This window comes from Phalangium opilio, unplaced genomic scaffold (assembly GCF_054372755.1).
Source record: "Phalangium opilio isolate 3A_F unplaced genomic scaffold, DU_Popi_V2 ptg000019l_1, whole genome shotgun sequence".
In the NCBI taxonomy this organism is placed as follows: Eukaryota; Metazoa; Arthropoda; class Arachnida; order Opiliones; family Phalangiidae; genus Phalangium; species Phalangium opilio.
In genome coordinates this window covers 5,646,713-5,659,210 of record NW_028324152.1, presented here as the reverse complement: position 1 = coordinate 5,659,210, position 12,498 = coordinate 5,646,713, and the positions used below count along the sequence as shown (strand labels likewise).

The 12,498-nt window shown below is 38.7% G+C and overlaps 5 non-coding genes and 37 pseudogenes across 5 annotated transcripts; all 42 read right to left on the bottom strand.

Moving 5' to 3' along the window:
- Positions 1-99: 99 nt before the first annotated feature.
- On the bottom strand, positions 100-218 carry LOC149700492 (5S ribosomal RNA; annotated as a pseudogene).
- Positions 219-352: 134 nt separating this feature from the next.
- Positions 353-471, bottom strand: LOC149700491 (5S ribosomal RNA; annotated as a pseudogene).
- A 362-nt stretch (positions 472-833) lies between these two features.
- Positions 834-952, bottom strand: LOC149700490 (5S ribosomal RNA). Its single transcript, XR_016382124.1, has one exon. It is a non-coding gene; the product is annotated as a 5S ribosomal RNA (ribosomal RNA).
- A 138-nt stretch (positions 953-1,090) lies between these two features.
- On the bottom strand, positions 1,091-1,209 carry LOC149700489 (5S ribosomal RNA; annotated as a pseudogene).
- A 137-nt stretch (positions 1,210-1,346) lies between these two features.
- Positions 1,347-1,465, bottom strand: LOC149700488 (5S ribosomal RNA; annotated as a pseudogene).
- A 122-nt stretch (positions 1,466-1,587) lies between these two features.
- LOC149700487 (5S ribosomal RNA) lies at positions 1,588-1,690 on the bottom strand (annotated as a pseudogene).
- A 141-nt stretch (positions 1,691-1,831) lies between these two features.
- Positions 1,832-1,934, bottom strand: LOC149700486 (5S ribosomal RNA; annotated as a pseudogene).
- Positions 1,935-2,068: 134 nt separating this feature from the next.
- LOC149700485 (5S ribosomal RNA) lies at positions 2,069-2,187 on the bottom strand. Its single transcript, XR_016382187.1, has one exon. It is a non-coding gene; the product is annotated as a 5S ribosomal RNA (ribosomal RNA).
- Positions 2,188-2,307: 120 nt separating this feature from the next.
- LOC149700484 (5S ribosomal RNA) lies at positions 2,308-2,426 on the bottom strand (annotated as a pseudogene).
- A 136-nt stretch (positions 2,427-2,562) lies between these two features.
- On the bottom strand, positions 2,563-2,681 carry LOC149700483 (5S ribosomal RNA; annotated as a pseudogene).
- Positions 2,682-2,801: 120 nt separating this feature from the next.
- LOC149700482 (5S ribosomal RNA) lies at positions 2,802-2,904 on the bottom strand (annotated as a pseudogene).
- A 136-nt stretch (positions 2,905-3,040) lies between these two features.
- LOC149700481 (5S ribosomal RNA) lies at positions 3,041-3,159 on the bottom strand (annotated as a pseudogene).
- A 135-nt stretch (positions 3,160-3,294) lies between these two features.
- On the bottom strand, positions 3,295-3,413 carry LOC149700480 (5S ribosomal RNA). The gene has a single exon (XR_016382175.1). It is a non-coding gene; the product is annotated as a 5S ribosomal RNA (ribosomal RNA).
- Positions 3,414-3,535: 122 nt separating this feature from the next.
- LOC149700479 (5S ribosomal RNA) lies at positions 3,536-3,638 on the bottom strand (annotated as a pseudogene).
- A 140-nt stretch (positions 3,639-3,778) lies between these two features.
- On the bottom strand, positions 3,779-3,881 carry LOC149700478 (5S ribosomal RNA; annotated as a pseudogene).
- Positions 3,882-4,019: 138 nt separating this feature from the next.
- LOC149700477 (5S ribosomal RNA) lies at positions 4,020-4,138 on the bottom strand (annotated as a pseudogene).
- A 138-nt stretch (positions 4,139-4,276) lies between these two features.
- On the bottom strand, positions 4,277-4,395 carry LOC149700476 (5S ribosomal RNA; annotated as a pseudogene).
- Positions 4,396-4,531: 136 nt separating this feature from the next.
- Positions 4,532-4,650, bottom strand: LOC149700475 (5S ribosomal RNA; annotated as a pseudogene).
- A 346-nt stretch (positions 4,651-4,996) lies between these two features.
- On the bottom strand, positions 4,997-5,099 carry LOC149700474 (5S ribosomal RNA; annotated as a pseudogene).
- Positions 5,100-5,236: 137 nt separating this feature from the next.
- LOC149700473 (5S ribosomal RNA) lies at positions 5,237-5,355 on the bottom strand (annotated as a pseudogene).
- Positions 5,356-5,490: 135 nt separating this feature from the next.
- Positions 5,491-5,609, bottom strand: LOC149700472 (5S ribosomal RNA; annotated as a pseudogene).
- Positions 5,610-5,955: 346 nt separating this feature from the next.
- Positions 5,956-6,058, bottom strand: LOC149700471 (5S ribosomal RNA; annotated as a pseudogene).
- A 136-nt stretch (positions 6,059-6,194) lies between these two features.
- LOC149700470 (5S ribosomal RNA) lies at positions 6,195-6,313 on the bottom strand (annotated as a pseudogene).
- A 134-nt stretch (positions 6,314-6,447) lies between these two features.
- LOC149700469 (5S ribosomal RNA) lies at positions 6,448-6,566 on the bottom strand (annotated as a pseudogene).
- Positions 6,567-6,928: 362 nt separating this feature from the next.
- On the bottom strand, positions 6,929-7,047 carry LOC149700468 (5S ribosomal RNA; annotated as a pseudogene).
- Positions 7,048-7,169: 122 nt separating this feature from the next.
- On the bottom strand, positions 7,170-7,288 carry LOC149700467 (5S ribosomal RNA; annotated as a pseudogene).
- Positions 7,289-7,408: 120 nt separating this feature from the next.
- LOC149700466 (5S ribosomal RNA) lies at positions 7,409-7,528 on the bottom strand (annotated as a pseudogene).
- A 137-nt stretch (positions 7,529-7,665) lies between these two features.
- Positions 7,666-7,784, bottom strand: LOC149700465 (5S ribosomal RNA; annotated as a pseudogene).
- A 139-nt stretch (positions 7,785-7,923) lies between these two features.
- Positions 7,924-8,042, bottom strand: LOC149700464 (5S ribosomal RNA). Its single transcript, XR_016382217.1, has one exon. It is a non-coding gene; the product is annotated as a 5S ribosomal RNA (ribosomal RNA).
- A 362-nt stretch (positions 8,043-8,404) lies between these two features.
- Positions 8,405-8,523, bottom strand: LOC149700463 (5S ribosomal RNA; annotated as a pseudogene).
- Positions 8,524-8,645: 122 nt separating this feature from the next.
- Positions 8,646-8,764, bottom strand: LOC149700462 (5S ribosomal RNA; annotated as a pseudogene).
- Positions 8,765-8,884: 120 nt separating this feature from the next.
- LOC149700461 (5S ribosomal RNA) lies at positions 8,885-9,004 on the bottom strand (annotated as a pseudogene).
- A 137-nt stretch (positions 9,005-9,141) lies between these two features.
- Positions 9,142-9,260, bottom strand: LOC149700460 (5S ribosomal RNA; annotated as a pseudogene).
- Positions 9,261-9,399: 139 nt separating this feature from the next.
- Positions 9,400-9,518, bottom strand: LOC149700459 (5S ribosomal RNA). Its single transcript, XR_016382216.1, has one exon. It is a non-coding gene; the product is annotated as a 5S ribosomal RNA (ribosomal RNA).
- A 362-nt stretch (positions 9,519-9,880) lies between these two features.
- On the bottom strand, positions 9,881-9,999 carry LOC149700458 (5S ribosomal RNA; annotated as a pseudogene).
- Positions 10,000-10,134: 135 nt separating this feature from the next.
- Positions 10,135-10,253, bottom strand: LOC149700457 (5S ribosomal RNA; annotated as a pseudogene).
- A 122-nt stretch (positions 10,254-10,375) lies between these two features.
- On the bottom strand, positions 10,376-10,478 carry LOC149700456 (5S ribosomal RNA; annotated as a pseudogene).
- Positions 10,479-10,615: 137 nt separating this feature from the next.
- LOC149700455 (5S ribosomal RNA) lies at positions 10,616-10,734 on the bottom strand (annotated as a pseudogene).
- A 590-nt stretch (positions 10,735-11,324) lies between these two features.
- On the bottom strand, positions 11,325-11,427 carry LOC149700454 (5S ribosomal RNA; annotated as a pseudogene).
- A 137-nt stretch (positions 11,428-11,564) lies between these two features.
- LOC149700453 (5S ribosomal RNA) lies at positions 11,565-11,683 on the bottom strand (annotated as a pseudogene).
- Positions 11,684-12,045: 362 nt separating this feature from the next.
- LOC149700452 (5S ribosomal RNA) lies at positions 12,046-12,164 on the bottom strand (annotated as a pseudogene).
- A 122-nt stretch (positions 12,165-12,286) lies between these two features.
- LOC149700451 (5S ribosomal RNA) lies at positions 12,287-12,405 on the bottom strand (annotated as a pseudogene).
- Positions 12,406-12,498: the final 93 nt, after the last annotated feature.

Here is a 12,498-nt window from a genome sequence, read left to right as displayed (position 1 = left end):
AGACAAATTAACCTTCATCTTTTTAAAGCAATAACAGAAAGAAAATATATTTTCTTTTTTCATATCTATTGGAATTTAAAAGAGGAAAAAAAGTGAAAAAGCCAACGGCACGCAGTGTTCCTAAGTGGTCTTCCTCCCAAGTACTGACTGCGCTCGACGCTGCTTAACTTCGGTGATCGGACGAGAACCGGTGTTCTCAGCGTGTTATGGCCGTGGCCGATAGTGCTAGTTAATAATTCGAATTTAATTTAAGTGAGACAAGTTAACCTTCATCTTTTTAAAACAATAACAAAAAGAAAATATGTGTGCTTTTTTCATATCTATTGGAATTTAAAAGACAAAAAAGTGAAAAAGCTAACGGCACGCAGTGTTCCTAAGTTGTCTCCCACCAAAGTACTGACTGCGCTCGACGCTGCTTAACTTCGGTGATCGGACGAGAACCGGTGTTTTCAGCGAGATATGGCCGTTGCCGAGAGTGCTAGTTAGTAGTTTGAATTTAATTAACCTTCTTCTTTATAAAACAATATTAAAAAGAAGATATGTTTGCATTTTTCATATCTGGTGGAATTTAAAAGAGGAAACAAAAAGGAAAAAGCCAACGGCATGCAGTGTTCCCAAGTACTGACTGTGCTCGACGCTGCTTAACGTTGGTGATCGGACGAGAACCGGTGTTTTCAGCGTGATATGGCCGTTGCCGAGAGTGCTAGTTAATAATTCGAATTTAAATTAAGTGAGACAAATTAACCTTCATCTTTATAAAACAATAACAAAAAGAAAATATGTTTGCTCTTTTCATATCTATTGGAATTTATAAGAGGAAAAAAAAGTGAAAAAGCCAACGGCACGCAGTGTTCCTAAGTGGTCTCCCTCCCAAGTACTGACTGCGCTCGACGCTGCTTAACTTCGGTGATCGGACGAGAACCGGTGTTCTCAGCGTGATATGGCCGTTGCCGAGAGTACTAGTTAATAATTCGAATTTAAATTAAGTGAGACAAATTAACCTTCATCTTTTTAAAACAATAACAAAAAGAAAATATGTTTGCTCTTTTCATATCTATTGGAATTTAAAAGAGGAAAAAAAAAGTGAAAAAGCCAACGGCACACTGTGTTCCTAAGTGGTCTACCTCCCAAGTACTGACTGCGCTCGACGCTTTTTAACTTCGGTGATTGGACGAGAACCGGTGTTTTCAGCGTGATATGGCCGTTGCCGAGAGTGCTAGTTAATAATTCGAATTTAAATTAAGTGAGAGAAATTAACCTTCATCTTTTTAAAACAATAACAAAAAGAAAATATGTTTGCTCTTTTCATATCTATTGGAATTTAAAAGAGGAAAAAAAAGTGAAAAAGCCAACGGCACACTGTGTTCCTAAGTGGTCTACCTCCCAAGTACTGACTGCGCTCGACGCTTTTTAACTTCGGTGATTGGACGAGAACCGGTGTTTTCAGCGTGATATGGCCGTTGCCGAGAGTGCTATTTAATATTTTGAATTTAATTAACCTTCATCTTTATAAAACAATAACAAAAAGAAGATATGTTTGCTTTTTTCATATCTGGTGGAATTTAAAAGAGGAAACAAAAGTGAAAAAGCCAACGGCACGCAGATTTTCCAAGTACTGACTGCGCTCGACGCTGCTTAACTTCGGTGATCGGACGAGAACCGGTGTTTTCAGCGTGATATGGCCGTTGCCGAGAGTGCTAGTTAATAATTCGAATTTAAATTAAGTGCGACAAATTAACCTTCATCTTTTTAAAACAATAACAAATATAAAAAATATGTTTGCCTTTTTTTCATAACTGGTGGAGTTTAAAAGGGGAAAGAAAAGTGACAAAGCCAACGGCACGCAGTGTTCCCAAGTACTGACTGCGCTCGACGCTGCTTAACTTCGGTGATCGGACGAGAACCGGTGTTCTCAGCGTGATATGGCCGTTGCCGAGAGTACCAGTTAATAATTCGAATTTAAATTAAGTGAGACAAATAAACCATCTTCTTAAAACAATAACAAAAAGAAAATATGTTTGCTCTTTTCATATTTATTGGAATTTAAAAGAGGAAAAAAAAGTGAAAAATCCAACGGCACGCAGTGTTCCTAAGTGGTCTCCCTCCCAAGTACTGACTGCGCTCGACGCTGCTTAACTTCGGTGATCGGACGAGAACCGGTGTTTTCAGCGTGATATGGCCGTTGCCGAGAGTGCTATTTAAAAATTCGAATTCAATTAACCTTCATATTTATAAAATAATAGCAAAAAGAACATATGTTTGGTTTTTTCATATCTGGTGGAATTTAAAAGAGGAAAAAAAGGAAAAAGCCAACGGCACGCAGCGTTCCTAAGAAGTCTCCCTCCCAGGTACTGACTGCGCTCGACGCTGCTTAACTTCGGTGATCGGACGAGAACCGGTGTTTTCAGCGTGATATGGCCGTTGCCAAGAGTGCTAGTTAATAATTCGAATTTAAATTAAGTGAGACAAATTAACCTTCATCTTTTTAAAACAATAACAAAAAGAAAATATGTTTGCTTTTTTCATATCTATTGGAAATTAAAAGAGGAAAAAAAGTGAAAAAGCCAACGGCACGCAGTGTTCCTAAGTGGTCTCCCTCCCAAGTACTCACTGCGCTCGACGCTGCTTAACTTCGGTGATCGAACAAGAACCGGTGTATTCAGCGTGACATGGCCGTTGCCGAGAGCGCTAGTTAATAATTTGAATTTAATTAGCCTTCATCTTTATAAAACAATAACAAAAAGAAGGTATGTTTGCTTTTTTCATATCTGGTGGAATTTAAAAGAGGAAAAAAAGGAAAAAGCCAACGGCACGCAGTGTTCCCAAGTACTGGCTACGCTCGACGCTGCTTAACTTCCGTGATCGGACGAAAACCGGTGTTTTCAGCGTGATATGGCCGTTGCCGAGAGTGCTAGTTAATAATTCGAATTTAAATTAAGTGAGACAAATTAACCTTCATCATTTTAAAACAATAAAATAAAGAAATTATGTTTGCTTTTTTCATATCTATTGGAATTTAAAAGAGGAAAAAAAGTGAAAATGCCAACGGCACGCAGTGTTCCTAAGTGGTCTCCCTCCCAAGTACTGACTGCGCTCGACGCTGCTTAACTTCCGTGATCGGACGAAAACCGGTGTTTTCAGCGTTATATGGCCGTTGCCGAGAGTGCTAGTTAATAATTCGAATTTAAATTAAGTGCGACAAATTAACCTTCATCTTTTTAAAACAATAACAAATAGAAAATATGTTTGTTTTTTCATATCTATTGGAATTTAAAAGAGGAAAAAAAGTGAAAAAGCCAACGGCACGCAGTTTTCCTAAGTGGTCTCCCTCCCAAGTACTGACTGCGCTCGACGCTGCTTAACTTCGGTGATCGGACGAGAACCGGTGTATTCAGCGTGACATGGCCGTTGCCGAGAGTGCTAGTTAATAATTTGAATTTAATTAACCTTCATCTTTATAAAACAATAACAAAAAGAAGGTATGTTTGCTTTTTTCATATCTGGTGGAATTTAAAATAGGAAACAAAAAGGAAAAAGCCAACGGCACGCAGTGTTCCCAAGTACTGGCTGCGCTCGACGCTGCTTAACTTCCGTGATCGGACGAGAACCGGTGTTTTCAGCGTGATATGGCCGTTGCCGAGAGTGCTAGTTAATAATTCGAATTTAAATTAAGTGCGACAAATTAACCTTCATCTTTTTAAAACAATAACAAATATAAAAAATATGTTTGCTTTTTTTCATAACTGGTGGAGTTCAAAAGGGGAAAGAAAAGTGACAAAGCCAACGGCACGCAGTGTTCCCAAGTACTGGATGCGCTCGACGCTGCTTAACTTCGGTGACCGGACGAGAACCGGTGTTCTCAGCGTGATATGGCCGTTGCCGAGAGTACCAGTTAATAATTCGAATTTAAATTAAGTGAGACAAATTAACCTTCATCTTTTTAAAACAATAACAAAAAGAAAATATGTTTGCTCTTTTCATATCTATTGGAATTTAAAAGAGGAAAAAAAAAGTGAAAAAGCCAACGGCACACAGTGTTTCTAAGTGGTCTCCCTCCCAAAAACTGACAGCGCTCGACGCTGCTTAGCTTCGGTGATCGGACGAGAACCGGTGTTCTCAGCGTGTTATGGCCGTTGCCGAGAGTGCTAGTTAATAATTCGAATTTAATTTAAGTGAGACAAATTAACCTTCATCTTTTTAAAACAATAACAAAAAGAAAATATGTTTGCTCTTTTCATATCTATTGGAATTTAAAAGAGGAAAAAAAAAGTGAAAAAGCCAACGGCACACAGTGTTTCTAAGTGGTCTCCCTCCCAAAAACTGACAGCGCTCGACGCTGCTTAGCTTCGGTGATCGGACGAGAACCGGTGTTCTCAGCGTGTTATGGCCGTTGCCGAGAGTGCTAGTTAATAATTCGAATTTAATTTAAGTGAGACAAATTAACCTTCATCTTTTTAAAACAATAACAAAAAGAAAATATGTTTGCTCTTTTCATATCTATTGGAATTTATAAGAGGAAAAAAAGTGAAAAAGCCAACGGCACGCAGTGTTCCTAAGTGGTCTCCCTCCCAAGTACTGACTGCGCTCGACGCTGCTTAACTTCGGTGATCGGACGAGAAACGCTGTTTTTAGCTTGATATGGCCGTTGCCGAGAGTGCTACTTAATAATTTGAATTTAATTAACCTTCATCTTTATAAAACAATAACAAAATGAAGATATGTTTGTTTTTTTCATATCTGGTGGAATTTAAAAGAGGAAACAAAATGGAAAAAGCCAACGGCACGCAGTGTTCCCAATCACTGACTGCGCTAGACGCTGCTTAAATACGGTGATCGGACGAGAACCGGTGTTTTCAGCGTGATATGGCCGTTGCCGAGAGTGCTAGTTAATAATTCGAATTTAATTAACCTTCATATTTATAAATCAATAACAAAAAGAACATATGTTTGGTTTTTTCATATCTGGTGGAATTTAAAAGAGGAAACAAAAAGGAAAAGCCAACGGCACGCAGTGTTCCCAAGTACTGACTGCGCTCGACGCTGCTTAACTTCGGTGATCGGACGAGAACCGGTGTTTTCAGCGTGATATGGCCGTTGCCGAGAGTGCTAGTTAATAATTCGAATTTAAATTAAGTGAGACAAATTAACCTTCATCTTTTTAAAACAATAACAGAAAGAAAATATATTTTCTTTTTTCATATCTATTGGAATTTAAAAGAGGAAAAAAAAGTGAAAAAGCCAACGGCACGCAGTGTTCCTAAGTGGTCTTCCTCCCAAGTACTGACTGCGCTCGACGCTGCTTAACTTCGGTGATCGGACGAGAATCGGTGTTCTCAGCGTGTTATGGCCGTGGCCGAGAGTGCTAGTTAATAATTCGAATTTAATTTAAGTGAGACAAGTTAACCTTCATCTTTTTAAAACAATAACAAAAAGAAAATATGTGTGCTTTTTTCATATCTATTGGAATTTAAAAGACAAAAAAAGTGAAAAAGCTAACGGCACGCAGTGTTCCTAAGTTGTCTCCCACCAAAGTACTGACTGCGCTCGACGCTGCTTAACTTCGGTGATCGGACGAGAAACGCTGTTTTTAGCTTGATATGGCCGTTGCCGAGAGTGCTACTTAATAATTTGAATTTAATTAACCTTCATCTTTATAAAACAATAACAAAATGAAGATATGTTTGTTTTTTTCATATCTGGTGGAATTTAAAAGAGGAAACAAAATGGAAAAAGCCAACGGCACGCAGTGTTCCCAATCACTGACTGCGCTAGACGCTGCTTAAATACGGTGATCGGACGAGAACCGGTGTTTTCAGCGTGATATGGCCGTTGCCGAGAGTGCTAGTTAATAATTCGAATTTAATTAACCTTCATATTTATAAATCAATAACAAAAAGAACATATGTTTGGTTTTTTCATATCTGGTGGAATTTAAAAGAGGAAACAAAAAGGAAAAGCCAACGGCACGCAGTGTTCCCAAGTACTGACTGCGCTCGACGCTGCTTAACTTCGGTGATCGGACGAGAACCGGTGTTTTCAGCGTGATATGGCCGTTGCCGAGAGTGCTAGTTAATAATTCGAATTTAAATTAAGTGAGACAAATTAACCTTCATCTTTTTAAAGCAATAACAGAAAGAAAATATATTTTCTTTTTTCATATCTATTGGAATTTAAAAGAGGAAAAAAAGTGAAAAAGCCAACGGCACGCAGTGTTCCTAAGTGGTCTTCCTCCCAAGTACTGACTGCGCTCGACGCTGCTTAACTTCGGTGATCGGACGAGAACCGGTGTTCTCAGCGTGTTATGGCCGTGGCCGATAGTGCTAGTTAATAATTCGAATTTAATTTAAGTGAGACAAGTTAACCTTCATCTTTTTAAAACAATAACAAAAAGAAAATATGTGTGCTTTTTTCATATCTATTGGAATTTAAAAGACAAAAAAGTGAAAAAGCTAACGGCACGCAGTGTTCCTAAGTTGTCTCCCACCAAAGTACTGACTGCGCTCGACGCTGCTTAACTTCGGTGATCGGACGAGAACCGGTGTTTTCAGCGAGATATGGCCGTTGCCGAGAGTGCTAGTTAGTAGTTTGAATTTAATTAACCTTCATCTTTATAAAACAATAACAAAAAGAAGATATGTTTGCATTTTTCATATCTGGTGGAATTTAAAAGAGGAAACAAAAAGGAAAAAGCCAACGGCATGCAGTGTTCCCAAGTACTGACTGTGCTCGACGCTGCTTAACGTTGGTGATCGGACGAGAACCGGTGTTTTCAGCGTGATATGGCCGTTGCCGAGAGTGCTAGTTAATAATTCGAATTTAAATTAAGTGAGACAAATTAACCTTCATCTTTATAAAACAATAACAAAAAGAAAATATGTTTGCTCTTTTCATATCTATTGGAATTTATAAGAGGAAAAAAAAGTGAAAAAGCCAACGGCACGCAGTGTTCCTAAGTGGTCTCCCTCCCAAGTACTGACTGCGCTCGACGCTGCTTAACTTCGGTGATCGGACGAGAAACGCTGTTTTCAGCTTGATATGGCCGTTGCCGAGAGTGCTACTTAATAATTTGAATTTAAATAACCTTCATCTTTATAAAACAATAACTAAATGAAGATATGTTTGGTTTTTTCATATCTGGTGGAATTTAAAAGAGGATACAAAATGGAAAAAGCCAACGGCACGCAGTGTTCCTAAGTGGTCTCCCTCCCAAGTACTGACTGCGCTAGACGCTGCTTAAATACGGTGATCGGACGAGAACCGGTGTTTTCAGCGTGATATGGCCGTTGCCGAGAGTGGTACTTAATAATTTGAATTTAATTAACCTTCATCTTTATAAAACAATAACAAAATGAAGATATGTTTGGTTTTTTCATATCTATTGGAATTTAAAAGAGGAAAAAAAGTGAAAAAGCCAATTTTACGCAGTGTTCCTAAGTGGTCTCCCTCCCAAGTACTGACTGCGCTCGACGCTTCTTAACTTCGGTGATCGGACGAGAACCGGTGTTTTCAGCGTGATATGGCCGTAGTTGAGAGTGCTAGTTAATAATTCGAATTTAAATTAAGTGCGACAAATTAACCTTCATCTTTTTAAAACAATAACAAAAAGAAAATATGTTTGCTCTTTTCATATCTATTGAAATTTAAAAGAGGAAAAAAAAGTGAAAAAGCCAACGGCACGCAGTGTTCCTAAGTGGTCTCCCTCCCAAGTACTGACTGCGCTCGACGCTGCTTAACTTCGGTGATCGGACGAGAACCGGTGTTCTCAGCGTGTTATGGCCGTTGCCAAGAGTGCTTTATTAATAATTCGAATTTAAATTAAGTGAGACAAATTAACCTTCATCTTTTTAAAACAATAACAAAAAGAAAAAATGTTTGCTCTTTTCATATCTATTGGAATTTAAAAGAGGAAAAAAAAGGTGAAAAAGCCAACGGCACGCAGTGTTCCTAAGTGGTCTCCCTCCCAAGTACTGACTGCGCTCGACGCTGCTTAACTTCGGTGATCGGACGAGAACCGGTGTTTTCAGCTTGATATGGCCGTTGCCGAGAGTGGTACTTAATAATTTGAATTTAATTAACCTTCATCTTTATAAAACAATAACAAAATGAAGATATGTTTGGTTTTTTCATATCTGGTGGAATTTAAAAGAGGAAACAAAATGGAAAAAGCCAACGGCACGCAGTGTTCCCAATTACTGACTGCGCTAGACGCTGCTTAAATACGGTGATCGGACGAGAACCGGTGCTTTCAGCGTGATTTGGCCGTTGCCGAGAGTGCTAGTTAATAATTCGAATTTAAATTAAGTGAGACAAATTAACCTTCATCTTTTTAAAACAATAACAAAAAGAAAATATATTTGCTTTTTTCATATCTATTGGAATTTAAAAGAGGAAAAAAAAGTGAAAAAGCCAACGGCACGCAGTGTTCCTACGTGGTCTTCCTCCCAAGTACTGACTGCGCTCGACGCTGCTTAACTTCGGTGATCGGACGAGAACCGGTGTTCTCAGCGTGTTATGGCCGTGGCCGAGAGTGCTACTTAATAATTTGAATTTAATTAACCTTCATCTTTATAAAACAATAACTAAATGAAGATATGTTTGGTTTTTTCATATCTGGTGGAATTTAAAAGAGGATACAAAATGGAAAAAGCCAACGGCACGCAGTGTTCCTAAGTGGTCTCCCTCCCAAGTACTGACTGCGCTAGACGCTGCTTAAATACGGTGATCGGACGAGAACCGGTGTTTTCAGCGTGATATGGCCGTTGCCGAGAGTGGTACTTAATAATTTGAATTTAATTAACCTTCATCTTTATAAAACAATAACAAAATGAAGATATGTTTGGTTTTTTCATATCTATTGGAATTTAAAAGAGGAAAAAAAGTGAAAAAGCCAATTTTACGCAGTGTTCCTAAGTGGTCTCCCTCCCAAGTACTGACTGCGCTCGACGCTTCTTAACTTCGGTGATCGGACGAGAACCGGTGTTTTCAGCGTGATATGGCCGTAGTTGAGAGTGCTAGTTAATAATTCGAATTTAAATTAAGTGCGACAAATTAACCTTCATCTTTTTAAAACAATAACAAAAAGAAAATATGTTTGCTCTTTTCATATCTATTGAAATTTAAAAGAGGAAAAAAAAGTGAAAAAGCCAACGGCACGCAGTGTTCCTAAGTGGTCTCCCTCCCAAGTACTGACTGCGCTCGACGCTGCTTAACTTCGGTGATCGGACGAGAACCGGTGTTCTCAGCGTGTTATGGCCGTTGCCAAGAGTGCTTTATTAATAATTCGAATTTAAATTAAGTGAGACAAATTAACCTTCATCTTTTTAAAACAATAACAAAAAGAAAAAATGTTTGCTCTTTTCATATCTATTGGAATTTAAAAGAGGAAAAAAAAGGTGAAAAAGCCAACGGCACGCAGTGTTCCTAAGTGGTCTCCCTCCCAAGTACTGACTGCGCTCGACGCTGCTTAACTTCGGTGATCGGACGAGAACCGGTGTTTTCAGCTTGATATGGCCGTTGCCGAGAGTGGTACTTAATAATTTGAATTTAATTAACCTTCATCTTTATAAAACAATAACAAAATGAAGATATGTTTGGTTTTTTCATATCTGGTGGAATTTAAAAGAGGAAACAAAATGGAAAAAGCCAACGGCACGCAGTGTTCCCAATTACTGACTGCGCTAGACGCTGCTTAAATACGGTGATCGGACGAGAACCGGTGCTTTCAGCGTGATTTGGCCGTTGCCGAGAGTGCTAGTTAATAATTCGAATTTAAATTAAGTGAGACAAATTAACCTTCATCTTTTTAAAACAATAACAAAAAGAAAATATATTTGCTTTTTTCATATCTATTGGAATTTAAAAGAGGAAAAAAAAGTGAAAAAGCCAACGGCACGCAGTGTTCCTACGTGGTCTTCCTCCCAAGTACTGACTGCGCTCGACGCTGCTTAACTTCGGTGATCGGACGAGAACCGGTGTTCTCAGCGTGTTATGGCCGTGGCCGAGAGTGCTAGTTAATAATTCGAATTTAATTTAAGTGAGACAAGTTAACCTTCATCTTTTTAAAACAATAACAAAAAGAAAATATGTGTGCTTTTTTCATATCTATTGGAATTTAAATGACAAAAAAAGTGAAAAAGCTAACGGCACGCAGTGTTCCTAAGTTGTCTCCCACAAAAGTACTGACTGCGCTCGACGCTGCTTAACTTCGGTGATCGGACGAGAACCGGTGTATTCAGCGTGATATGGCCGTTGCCGAGAGTGCTAGTTAGTAATTTGAATTTAATTAACCTTCATCTTTATAACACAATAACAAAAAGAAGATATGTTTGCATTTTTCATATCTGGTGGAATTTAAAAGAGGAAACAAAAAGGAAAAAGCCAACGGCACGCAGTGTTCCCAAGTACTGACTGTGCTCGACGCTGCTTAACGTTGGTGATCGGACGAGAACCGGTGTTTTCAGCGTGATATGGCCGTTGCCGAGAGTGCTAGTTAATAATTCGAATTTAAATTAAGTGAGTCAAATTAACCTTCATCTTTATAAAACAATAACAAAAAGAAAATATGTTTGCTCTTTTCATATCTATCGGAATTTATAAGAGGAAAAAAAAGTGAAAAAGCCAACGGCACGCAGTGTTCCTAAGTGGTCTCCCTCCCAAGTACTGACTGCGCTCGACGCTGCTTAACTTCTTTGATCGCACGAGAAACGCTGTTTTCAGCTTGATATGGCCGTTGCCGAGAGTGCTACTTAATAATTTGAATTTAATTAACCTTCATCTTTATAAAACAATAACAAAATGAAGATATGTTTGTTTTTTCATATCTGGTGGAATTTAAAAGAGGAAACAAAATGGAAAAAGCCAACGGCACGCAGTGTTCCCAATTACTGACTGCGCTAGACGCTGCTTAAATACGGTGATCGGACGAGAACCGGTGTTTTCAGCGTGATATGGCCGTTGCCGAGAGTGCTAGTTAATAATTCGAATTTAATTAACCTTCATATTTATAAAATAATAGCAAAAAGAACATATGTTTGGTTTTTTCATATCTGGTGGAATTTAAAAGAGGAAACAAAAAGGAAAAAGCCAACGACACGCCGTGTTCCCAGGTACTGGCTGCGCTCGACGCTGCTTAACTTCCGTGATCGGACGAGAACCGGTGGTTTCAGCGTGATATGGCCGTTGCCGAGAGTGCTAGTTAATAATTCGAATTTAAATTAAGTGCGACAAATTAACTTTCATCTTTTTAAAACAATAACAAATATAAAAAATATGTTTGCTTTTTTTTCATAACTGGTGGAGTTTAAAAGGGGAAAGAAAAGTGACAAAGCCAACGGCACGCAGTGTTCCCAAGTACTGACTGCGCTCGACGCTGCTTAACTTCGGTGATCGGACGAGAACCGGTGTTTTCAGCGTGATATGGCCGTTGCCGAGAGTGCTAGTTAATAATTCGAATTTAAATTAAGTGCGACAAATTAACCTTCATCTTTTTAAAACAATAACAAAAAGAAAATATGTTTGCTCTTTTCATATCTATTGAAATTTAAAAGAGGAAAAAAAAGTGAAAAAGCCAACGGCACGCAGTGTTCCTAAGTGGTCTCCCTCCCAAGTACTGACTGCGCTCGACGCTGCTTAACTTCGGTGATCGGACGAGAACCGGTGTTCTCAGCGTGTTATGGCCGTTGCCGAGAGTGGTACTTAATAATTTGAATTTAATTAACCTTCATCTTTATAAAACAATAACAAAATGAAGATATGTTTGGTTTTTTCATATCTGGTGGAATTTAAAAGAGGAAACAAAATGGAAAAAGCCAACGGCACGCAGTGTTCCCAATTACTGACTGCGCTAGACGCTGCTTAAATACGGTGATCGGACGAGAACCGGTGCTTTCAGCGTGATTTGGCCGTTGCCGAGAGTGCTAGTTAATAATTCGAATTTAAATTAAGTGAGACAAATTAACCTTCATCTTTTTAAAACAATAACAAAAAGAAAATATATTTGCTTTTTTCATATCTATTGGAATTTAAAAGAGGAAAAAAAAGTGAAAAAGCCAACGGCACGCAGTGTTCCTACGTGGTCTTCCTCCCAAGTACTGACTGCGCTCGACGCTGCTTAACTTCGGTGATCGGACGAGAACCGGTGTTCTCAGCGTGTTATGGCCGTGGCCGAGAGTGCTACTTAATAATTTGAATTTAATTAACCTTCATCTTTATAAAACAATAACTAAATGAAGATATGTTTGGTTTTTTCATATCTGGTGGAATTTAAAAGAGGATACAAAATGGAAAAAGCCAACGGCACGCAGTGTTCCTAAGTGGTCTCCCTCCCAAGTACTGACTGCGCTAGACGCTGCTTAAATACGGTGATCGGACGAGAACCGGTGTTTTCAGCGTGATATGGCCGTTGCCGAGAGTGGTACTTAATAATTTGAATTTAATTAACCTTCATCTTTATAAAACAATAACAAAATGAAGATATGTTTGGTTTTTTCATATCTATTG